The sequence below is a fragment of the Rhinolophus sinicus genome, linkage group LG01, assembly GCF_036562045.2.
Source record: "Rhinolophus sinicus isolate RSC01 linkage group LG01, ASM3656204v1, whole genome shotgun sequence".
Classification (NCBI taxonomy): domain Eukaryota; kingdom Metazoa; phylum Chordata; class Mammalia; order Chiroptera; family Rhinolophidae; genus Rhinolophus; species Rhinolophus sinicus.
Window position 1 is genome coordinate 168,488,014 of NC_133751.1, and position 8,874 is coordinate 168,496,887.

An 8,874-nucleotide genomic window follows, 5' to 3' on the forward strand; every position below is an offset into this window, starting at 1 on the left:
TTTTAAAAATTTTTGTAAACATGATAATGTAGCTTTTGTTGCTATCAGCTCTAATAAGATTGATCTCATTTAGATCACCAGTTGCCCTCCTAAGCAGAACCAATGGCCTTTTTCAATTATAGTACTATTATCTATAGCATCTGACACAATTGCTCCTCCTAAAAACTCTGATTTTTTTCAACATTACTCTCCTTGTTTCCCTTCTACCTCTCTAACTCCTTGTCTTTAAAATATCTTTGTATTAGTTTTCTATTACTGTGTAACAAATTACTCTAAAATTTAGTGTCTCGAAACAACAAAGATTATGTCAAAATATCTGTTGGTCAGAAATTCAGGAGTAGCTTGGGGTTGGAGGACAGAGGTGCTCTGGCTCAGGGTCTCTGATGAGGTTGCGACCTAGACATTGCCTGGAGCTACAGTCATCTAAATTCTAGAATGGGGCAGGAGTATCCCCATCCCCTTCCATGATCGTTCCCCCACATGGCTGTTGGCAGAAGGCCTCAGTTCCTCTCTACCTTCTTACAAATGTCTCAGTTCCTCACCGGCTGTTTGCTAGAAGCCTCAGTTCCTCACTACATGGGTCTCTTCGTAGTCAGTCTGAGTGTTTTCACATGGCAGATAACTTCCCCCAGATCAAGTAGAGACAGATGGAAAAGCTGTGATACATCTTATTCCCTAGTCTCTGAAATTCTTCACTGCTACTTTAACTTTAATTCTGTTTGTTGGAAGTAAGCCACTAAGTTCAGCCCAACACTCAAGAAGAGAGGAATTAGGCTTTCCTTCTTGAAGAGCATCAGGTAATTTGTAGACATATTTGTGTATTACCACAGATTTCTATATTTCATTCCTTGAATGTTACCATTACTTAGGGGGTCCTACCCCAGTCCTCTTACCATCTCACTTTATTCACTCTCCCTGGGTGATCTCAACTACTCCCATAGTTCCTAGTGCCATCTACATTGTTGAATATAATCATCTATATTGAATTTCAAATTATTGAAATTCATTATTCTAGTCCTCACCTCTCTTCCAAAACCCACATTTGTATTTTAAACTGCCTGTCATACATCACCTAGAAAGCCAACTCAGCCTACTCAAAATCAAATTCCTGTTTTCCTCTTTCCTTGCTCCCGATTAAATCTTTCTTCTGTATCTTCAACACAGTTGCCCAAGATAGAAAACATAAAATCATATTCAATTCCTACCTCTCTTCTTCACCTCTCGTATCCTTTGACATAGATTTATCCTTATTGCTTATACCTCCTAAATAATTCTCAATTTATTTCCTCTTTCCATCATCACTATCTTTTTACAGGTTGTCATCATTTCTCTCTAAGACTACTGCGGTAGCCTCATAATTGATCTCTAGATCTAGTCTCTACTCTTTCTAATTTATCTTTTGTCAGATGTATCTTGACTAAAACATATATCTGAATCATATATCTCTATAAAAACCTTGAATGGTTCACTAATAACTTCAGTTTAAATCCTGAGTCCTTTAAAATGATATATAAAGCCCTTTAAAATCTGATCCTGTTTTTAGCTTCATCTCTTGTCACTGTCTCAACACATCTTCACCAAAGTATTGTTATTCCCCCAAAATGTCATGTACTTTCACACAGTCATATATTTGCACATGCTATTTCTCTGCCTAGAATATCCACTACACTCCTCATTACCCTGTTTGGTAAACTCCTATATATTCCAAGTTCAAACAGCACTTCCTTTAAGTCCCTGTCGCTGACTTCCCGAGATAAAAGTCACTTCTATCTACTATGGTTCCACATTGTCTTGCATTTACTGAGGGCATGTATTTGTCACCTATAAGTCGTAGATGTTTTTAGGACTGTTTCAATTTCAAATGTTCTGTCTAAATGTCCTCATAAGAACATGAATAAATTTGTCAGACTATGTTTCTCACTTTTTTATTTTAGAAAATATGACTGCTAGTGACACTACTTGTCCCCTCCAGGAATTCCAGAAGAACCTATTGCAGGAAGAGACTTGCCTGCCTCTTGCAGAATTTTTGGAATCTTTTCTAATTTTATGTTGCAAACATGCATCACTGAAGATGACAAAGTGTCATTTCAAGCCCAGAGCACAAGTAAATATTTTACCAACATTTATACCCTTCTCCATACTGCTCATTTCCCATTCACTGAAACGCCAACACACCATTACAAACCCACATTCCTAAATAAGTAGCTGAGGTGTCATCAGAACTGGAAGAAAAGAAGCCCACAAATGTGTCCGTACACCTAATTAAAGACATTTATCCTCAGAGTCTACTCTATTAATTTTGTCTTTTTATTGTGGAATCATGGCATTTAGTGACATATAGCACATACCCATTACTGGAAAATTCCCCAGATGGATCTGGGTGCTCACAGCACCTTGGCACAAAGATTTTTATTAAATTCATCTTCAAAACATAAATACCAAAATATCAAAACTAAATCTACTCTTACAGAGTAAATGGGAAAGAACTCTCAGCTTTCAACTTAGTTCTCAGCCATCATACATGTTTAAAAACACATTTATTGAGTTTTTTCTAAGAGACAGGTTGTGCTAGGTGCTAGGTATTAATGCTAGGTATTCAAGAGAGTCAGAATCCCTACTCCCATGAAGCTTATATTCTGGGGCAAGAGACGCCCAATTAGGAAATAAAAAAAACACAAAGTAATTACAAATTGTGATAAATGCTATTAATGAAGAGACTAATGAGACAAGTTGACTCAGAGTGGGCGATGAAAGCCCTTTAGATATCATTATAGCCAGGGATAGCCATTTGGAGGGATTGGCATTTGAGACCTCTGGGAAAATAATGAGCCAGCTATGTAGACGTCTGAGAGAATATATCCCAAAGAGGGAACAAGGGCAACCATACCTTAAATACAGTAAATATAATCACTCTGAATGAGTAGCCACATTTTTAAGCCAACTCCAGTGGAAATTACTCTACCAGAAAGGTTTTTTCTTCCCCGTGTCCATCACAGTTGTCTCGTCTCACTTTTCTCCCTAAGCTGCTTTTTCTGTATTTGTCTTTTAAATGTTCCCCACATTCATATATATATATATATATATATATATATATTGCTTTTCATAAGCATCCTCAAAGTTGTCCATTCTCATTGACACCATATGTTCCAAAGTCTGTCCTTAATTTCCAAGTCAAATATCCACATGCCATTGAATTTCTCCACATGGATGTCCCGCTAGCACCCTAAATTCAACAGCCCAGACTGGATCTATTACTTCCTTCCCTGCCCACACATCATACATTGCCAGTGTGACCTACATAGCAGCATCACTGATCACTTACCCTTGCTTAACACCTGAAAGTCCTCTCCTACTTTCTGACTTTTTCCCCCTCAGCTCCCTTATCTGGTCACCCAATCTCCTGATTTTACATTCTTAATATTTCTTGGAGTGTTTCTTTAGAAATTATTGAGTCAACACTGAGTTCTTTACTTCTCTACAGTACAACCTGGATTATATAGTAATATAAACTAATCATATGCTTACCATGTGCCACTCTGAGTGATTTATATGCATTATATCATTTCATTCTTCCCTATGAGCTACAAACAGTATTAATTATTTCTCTTTTACCTATAAGGGTAGAGGTATTCACAATTTGCCTAAAGTCATTTACAAAAGTAGAAGCAATGATTTTTAACTCACATATTTCTGATTCCAAAATCTGATCTTTTAAACTATCATAGAAAAGAAATATGAAATTAGCCTTCATAACAGCAAAATTAAGCTTTTAACTTGATTTAAGACTGTATTTTACATAAATAGTCCCACATTATTTGGAATGTATATAAAACATGTTTTAGTCACATGAAATGTTTTATCCATTTCTGCTTGTTTCTTCCTTGCTCCTTTGTTTGATGATCCGCTAACTAAATAAATGCTAGCAACCTACTAATTTTAAAAAGACAAGTGTGAGGGAGAAAGCTTGAAACTGAGAACAAGAGGTTCTTACAATAACCCAAGCAAGAGATGTGTCACTAAAATGAAGTAGTGAGGTAGGAAGGGCATAATTTGAAAGAAACTTAAGAGGTGGAGTCATTAGGATTTGATTGGATTTGGAGGTTGGAGGAGAAATCAAAGATAATTCACCAAAGTTTCTATTCATGGTATCTAGATAGAAGGAAGACTAGTTTTTGTTTGGGGTTATATATGTAGACTATTTATGAAAAGCTCCAAGTCAGTAGAAGTGGTAGGTGGGGTGTGGAGGTGGGGGATAAGACAAGTTTGCCTAAAACGGGGAATATAAACTGAAATAACATAATATAAAAAGCAGACATTATTGGGTTGAAGAAAGCATGGAATCCTTTGTATTGAATTCAAAGCTATTACTAGGGATATGACATGATTGATGGGAATCATGGAAAATCATTTTATCTTCAATGAAGCAAAAAATATTTGGAAATTGTACATCTTGATTTTCTGACAAATGCCATAATAACTATTATCATAATAGCACCAAGCAATATTTCAAATAGAAACAGATAAGTCACCCATATAAGTCACCCATTTAAGAAAATTTTATGTCAGTGAAGGATTACAGAATTGAAACTCAAACTGACAAGTTACAAGAGATTTTACATGCTCTATTGAAACACCGGCAAATCTTTTGTAAGTTTATGATTTTGGAGAGAAAAAAATGATAAAATTTTAAAGGAAACTGCCTACATGTCAGAAGCATTTTGAAGCATTCAATATTTAAATCAAAATACTTTCTAGTGTATGCTGCCTCAACCCATAAAATGGATCAGCAACTTACATTGACAGATTAATCTTGTTTTTGTAACAAGAATTTATTTAGATAAACTAGTAGTCTTGCCTCTGCTTACCATAATAGAAACACCCACAGTGTAGTTTGGTCCTTTATCAGTCAGGCTCTGTGTTAGTTTTCAGGGGCTGCCATAACAATATTACCAACTAACTTAAATAATTGTGGATGAAAACAGGGTTCTATGGCAAGTAACCTCACAGGGGGATCTGATCACAAATTCTTAACTGGACAGATCATGGTGGGCAGTAACACCTCAGGCCTGTAACTTTTTTAGTAAAAGGTTTATTTTTGCCTTAAGCAAAACCTGTCTATTGTTTTTGTGCACCTAGATTAACACACCTTTGAAATGCCTCTTTTCAGACCCCTCATAATAAAAACCACCCTCAAGAGAGCACATAATCTTGTTAAATACCCTGTATTCCAATCCCCACCTGGCTTTATCCCACTTTATTATAATCTCCTTAATTCCAAAAGCATAGAAGAAGCTGCAAACAGCCATTCTGAGAAGCATTTTTCTCAGTCTGTTGAGATTTTACTTCTAGGCATATCCTCTACTTGACTCAAATTAATTTTTATAAAAATTCTCTCCAGGTTTAAATGTTCTTACATCAACACAATAGAAATTTATATTCTTACAGTTCTGGAGGCTAGAAGTCTAAGATCAAGGACAGGGTCGGGGGGGGTTTCTTCTGAGGCCTTTCTCCTTGGCTTGCATATGGCTACTTTCTTGCTGTGTCTTGCTGTGTCCTCGTGTGGTATTTCCTTTGTGCACAGGTATCTCTAATGTCTGTTTGAGTGTACAAATTTCTTCTTACAAGGATACCAGTTAGACTGCATTAGAGGTCACCCTAACAGCTTCATTTTAACTTAATCACCTCTCTAAAGGCCCTATCTCCTAATATAGTCACATTCTGAGGTACTGGATATTAGTGCTTAAACAAATGAATTTGGGGGGAGGGGACACAATTCATCTAATAACAGAGTCCTTAGTTGCAAACAACTAAAATCAAGCATAACTAACGTACAAGAATAATTTATTGGAAATATTGCTTACAGAATCTAAGAAATCCTGGAAATCTTAGGAAATCCAGAATCTTAGGAAACCTTGAAAATCAGGCAAGGAAAACAAAAGCAGCAAAAGGTAATAGCAAACAACATAATTAAAGTCTAGTGCAGATGCTGCAACTAGGGACTGCACTGGACTTGTAATACATGTATTCTTCTAACGTGCTGAAGAACTCCTGAAGTCTTCCTGAGTTTTCTCATTCCCTTGAGATTGAAAGCCTTACGCATTGGTAGAGATGGCAGGAAGAATCTGCCAGCCCAACCCTAATTTGTGTATCTAGGATCTGGTTCTGTGAAATGAAAGAAAGAAACTTGCTCCTTGAGCTTTTAAAATGGGAATTTTAACATAATGGGTAATTTTTCCTACACACACTGCAGGGCCTCTTTTTTGGTTTTGAGTCTTAGATCCCTCTCTTTTTTTCTTTTTTCCCCCCAGCTTTATTGAGATATAATTAACATACAATGTTGTATTAAAGATGTACAATGTGATGTGACATATATATATATATATATATATACACACACATATACTGTAAAATGATTACAATAAAGTTAAACATTCACCACCATATAGTTACTGTGCGTGTGTATGTGTGTGTGAGTGTGTGTGTGTGTGTGTGTGTGTGTGTGTGAGAGAGAGAGAGAGAGAGAGAGAGAGAATTTTAAGATCTGCTTTTAGCAACTTTCCAGTATACCATACAGTATTGTTAACTACAGTCAGGAAGGACCTTTAGATTCTGAGTAGCAAAAATAGAATTTCTACTTCAGTACCAAATCTCCTATTGCCTAGTGACTCAGGTCCAAGAAATATATTCTGATGTTTTCTAAAGATGTAGTTATGGGAATGGACTAAATCCAAGGCAGTAATTCCACAGCCTATCAAATCAATCAAGGTGGTTTGGCTTTTTATTGTTTTTGTTTTGTTTTTTGGAGCTCTTTTATCAAACATTTATCTCAGTGTGTAGAGGTTGGTGATAGGACAAGTTGGCCTAAAATGGGGAGTATAATGTAATTCACTCATCCTGAAACCTAAGTTTATATCTCTGCTTTCTGGGCCATCTGAATTTGTAACTCCTGCACTACACCTTTAAACATTTTTTTGTGTGGAAGCTTAGTTTGAATTATAAAGGAGTAGAGGGTATAGAATTCCTAATCTTGCTTCCATTTGCTATTGATTACCACAAACAAGCAATTACCTCGTTTCAGAAAACTGAATTCAATGAGTTAGACTTGCTAATCTATGAAGAAATGACTGAGGGGAGAGGAGTATCAGAGCAGGTACTATTTTTAGAAATGTGTATTTTCCACTTGAGGCAAGAAAGGATCTTTTTTCTCTACTTATATCACAACTTCAGGCCAGAAGCAAAAGCAAAGGTCAGAGGTAGAAAGGAGTTAAGAACTATCAACCTGGGGTCACTATTACAAGATTCTAGATTCTTTGTAATTTCCCCAAAGTTGTTATTTACAATTCATCGGTTTCATAAGCATGATCACCAATAAAATTTTAAAAAGAAGAAGCCCAAAGTGTATCTTTGGGGGCACTTCACTTCACAAGAGCAAGTGAAGGCAAAAACATTTCACCCCTACAGGAAATCGTAAAGGAGAGGATTCCCCCAAAATCTGATTATAATACTGAGGAAAGAGGCACCTGGCTCAGTCTCTCTGTCCTCTGACAAGAACAAGTACAAAACAACAAAAGCTTCTTAAAAAGGAAGTAAGTAAAAGATAGGAGAGTCCATCAACCTGGGGTAGGAGCCCAGATGAAGTAAAGTTCAGATAAAGATATGAACACAGGTACAGATATGGATTTAAAGATATATTGATATGTATACATATATATGTATATACACACACACATACATACTTGGAATTCTTTGGCACCCTATGTAAAAAGTTACTAAGCAAATAATCAATTGTACTAATTAAAGGGTCTTACACCCTTCTCCTTATGCAAATTAATGAAACAGATTTAAAAACTCTTGAAAGATGATTCTTGGCTCCACAATGCTTCCTAACAGAAACAGTTTAAACAATAATCATGGAACAAAAGTAACACCCAAGTACTGTACATTTTTAAAAGATAGTATTTTGGCTTGTACAAATATTAGTGGGTCCCATTCATTCCTCAAATACCTTTTCAAACAGGATCGACTTTTGTAATGTTAGTGGTAGGCATTTAGACCTTGGAATCCCTGGTTCAGCCTTTAACATAACCTTGGGCGTTTCTTCCTTTCTGCGTGTCATCTATAAAATGTGAACAGTTAACACCTCCTACTTCAACGTCGCTATAACTAAACGAAATAATGCGTGTAATGTGCCAAGTAGTTTCTGGACTTATCAAACACTTAATAAAAGCTGTTGAGCTATGATCCCCACCGTCAAACTAGGTTTGGTTAACCTCACACTATAAAGGGGCTTTCAGTAATCATTTAGGCACTTCCCGGAAATCTGAAAATTGGTAAATATACTACGTCAAAGAAGTTCAAGTGCCTCCTTCTCTGGGCGGCCATCCCTGGCGCTCTTCAAAAAAAAAAGGAAACTTTTCAATTTCTTCATAAACCTTCACAGGAACTGAAGCACGCGCACTTGCCCGCCGGCCGGCCCTGTCCCACTAGGGCAGAAGGTAGGTAGGTACTGGGTACCCTGGCCCTTCAAGCAGCTCTGAGTTGCTGCGGCTACTCGGTGGTCACCAGGATAGGGATGGTACAGGGCACCATTAAACCAGCCGGTAGACAAGCCTCCTCCAGAGGCGAAAACGGACAAAAGAGTGGCCAGCGAAAGAGAACACGGAGGGAGGACACAACTCTCTCTCGCACATTCATCTTCAGGCTTGCCGCAACCTAGAAAGGCACAGGTAAGTCAGCGACATCACCTGTTACGTGAAGTCACTTTCCCACATCCCGCCACTGCCAGCTCGCGGTACTCCGCGGCAGAGGCGCACGCGCAGCAACGTTTCCGGGCGCTGTTCCTCACTACCCACAATGCTATGCGGCACCGACCTG

The 8,874-nt window shown here is 37.4% G+C and overlaps 1 long non-coding RNA gene across 1 annotated transcript in view; it reads right to left on the reverse strand.

Moving 5' to 3' along the window:
- The window catches only part of LOC141572891 (uncharacterized), a 53,316-nt gene extending 44,497 nt beyond the window's left edge, over positions 1 to 8,819 (reverse strand). Inside the window, exon 1 of the long non-coding RNA XR_012498415.1 lies at positions 8,745 to 8,819. This is a non-coding gene — a long non-coding RNA (uncharacterized LOC141572891). The remainder of the gene's footprint in view (positions 1 to 8,744) is intronic.
- Positions 8,820 to 8,874: the final 55 nt, after the last annotated feature.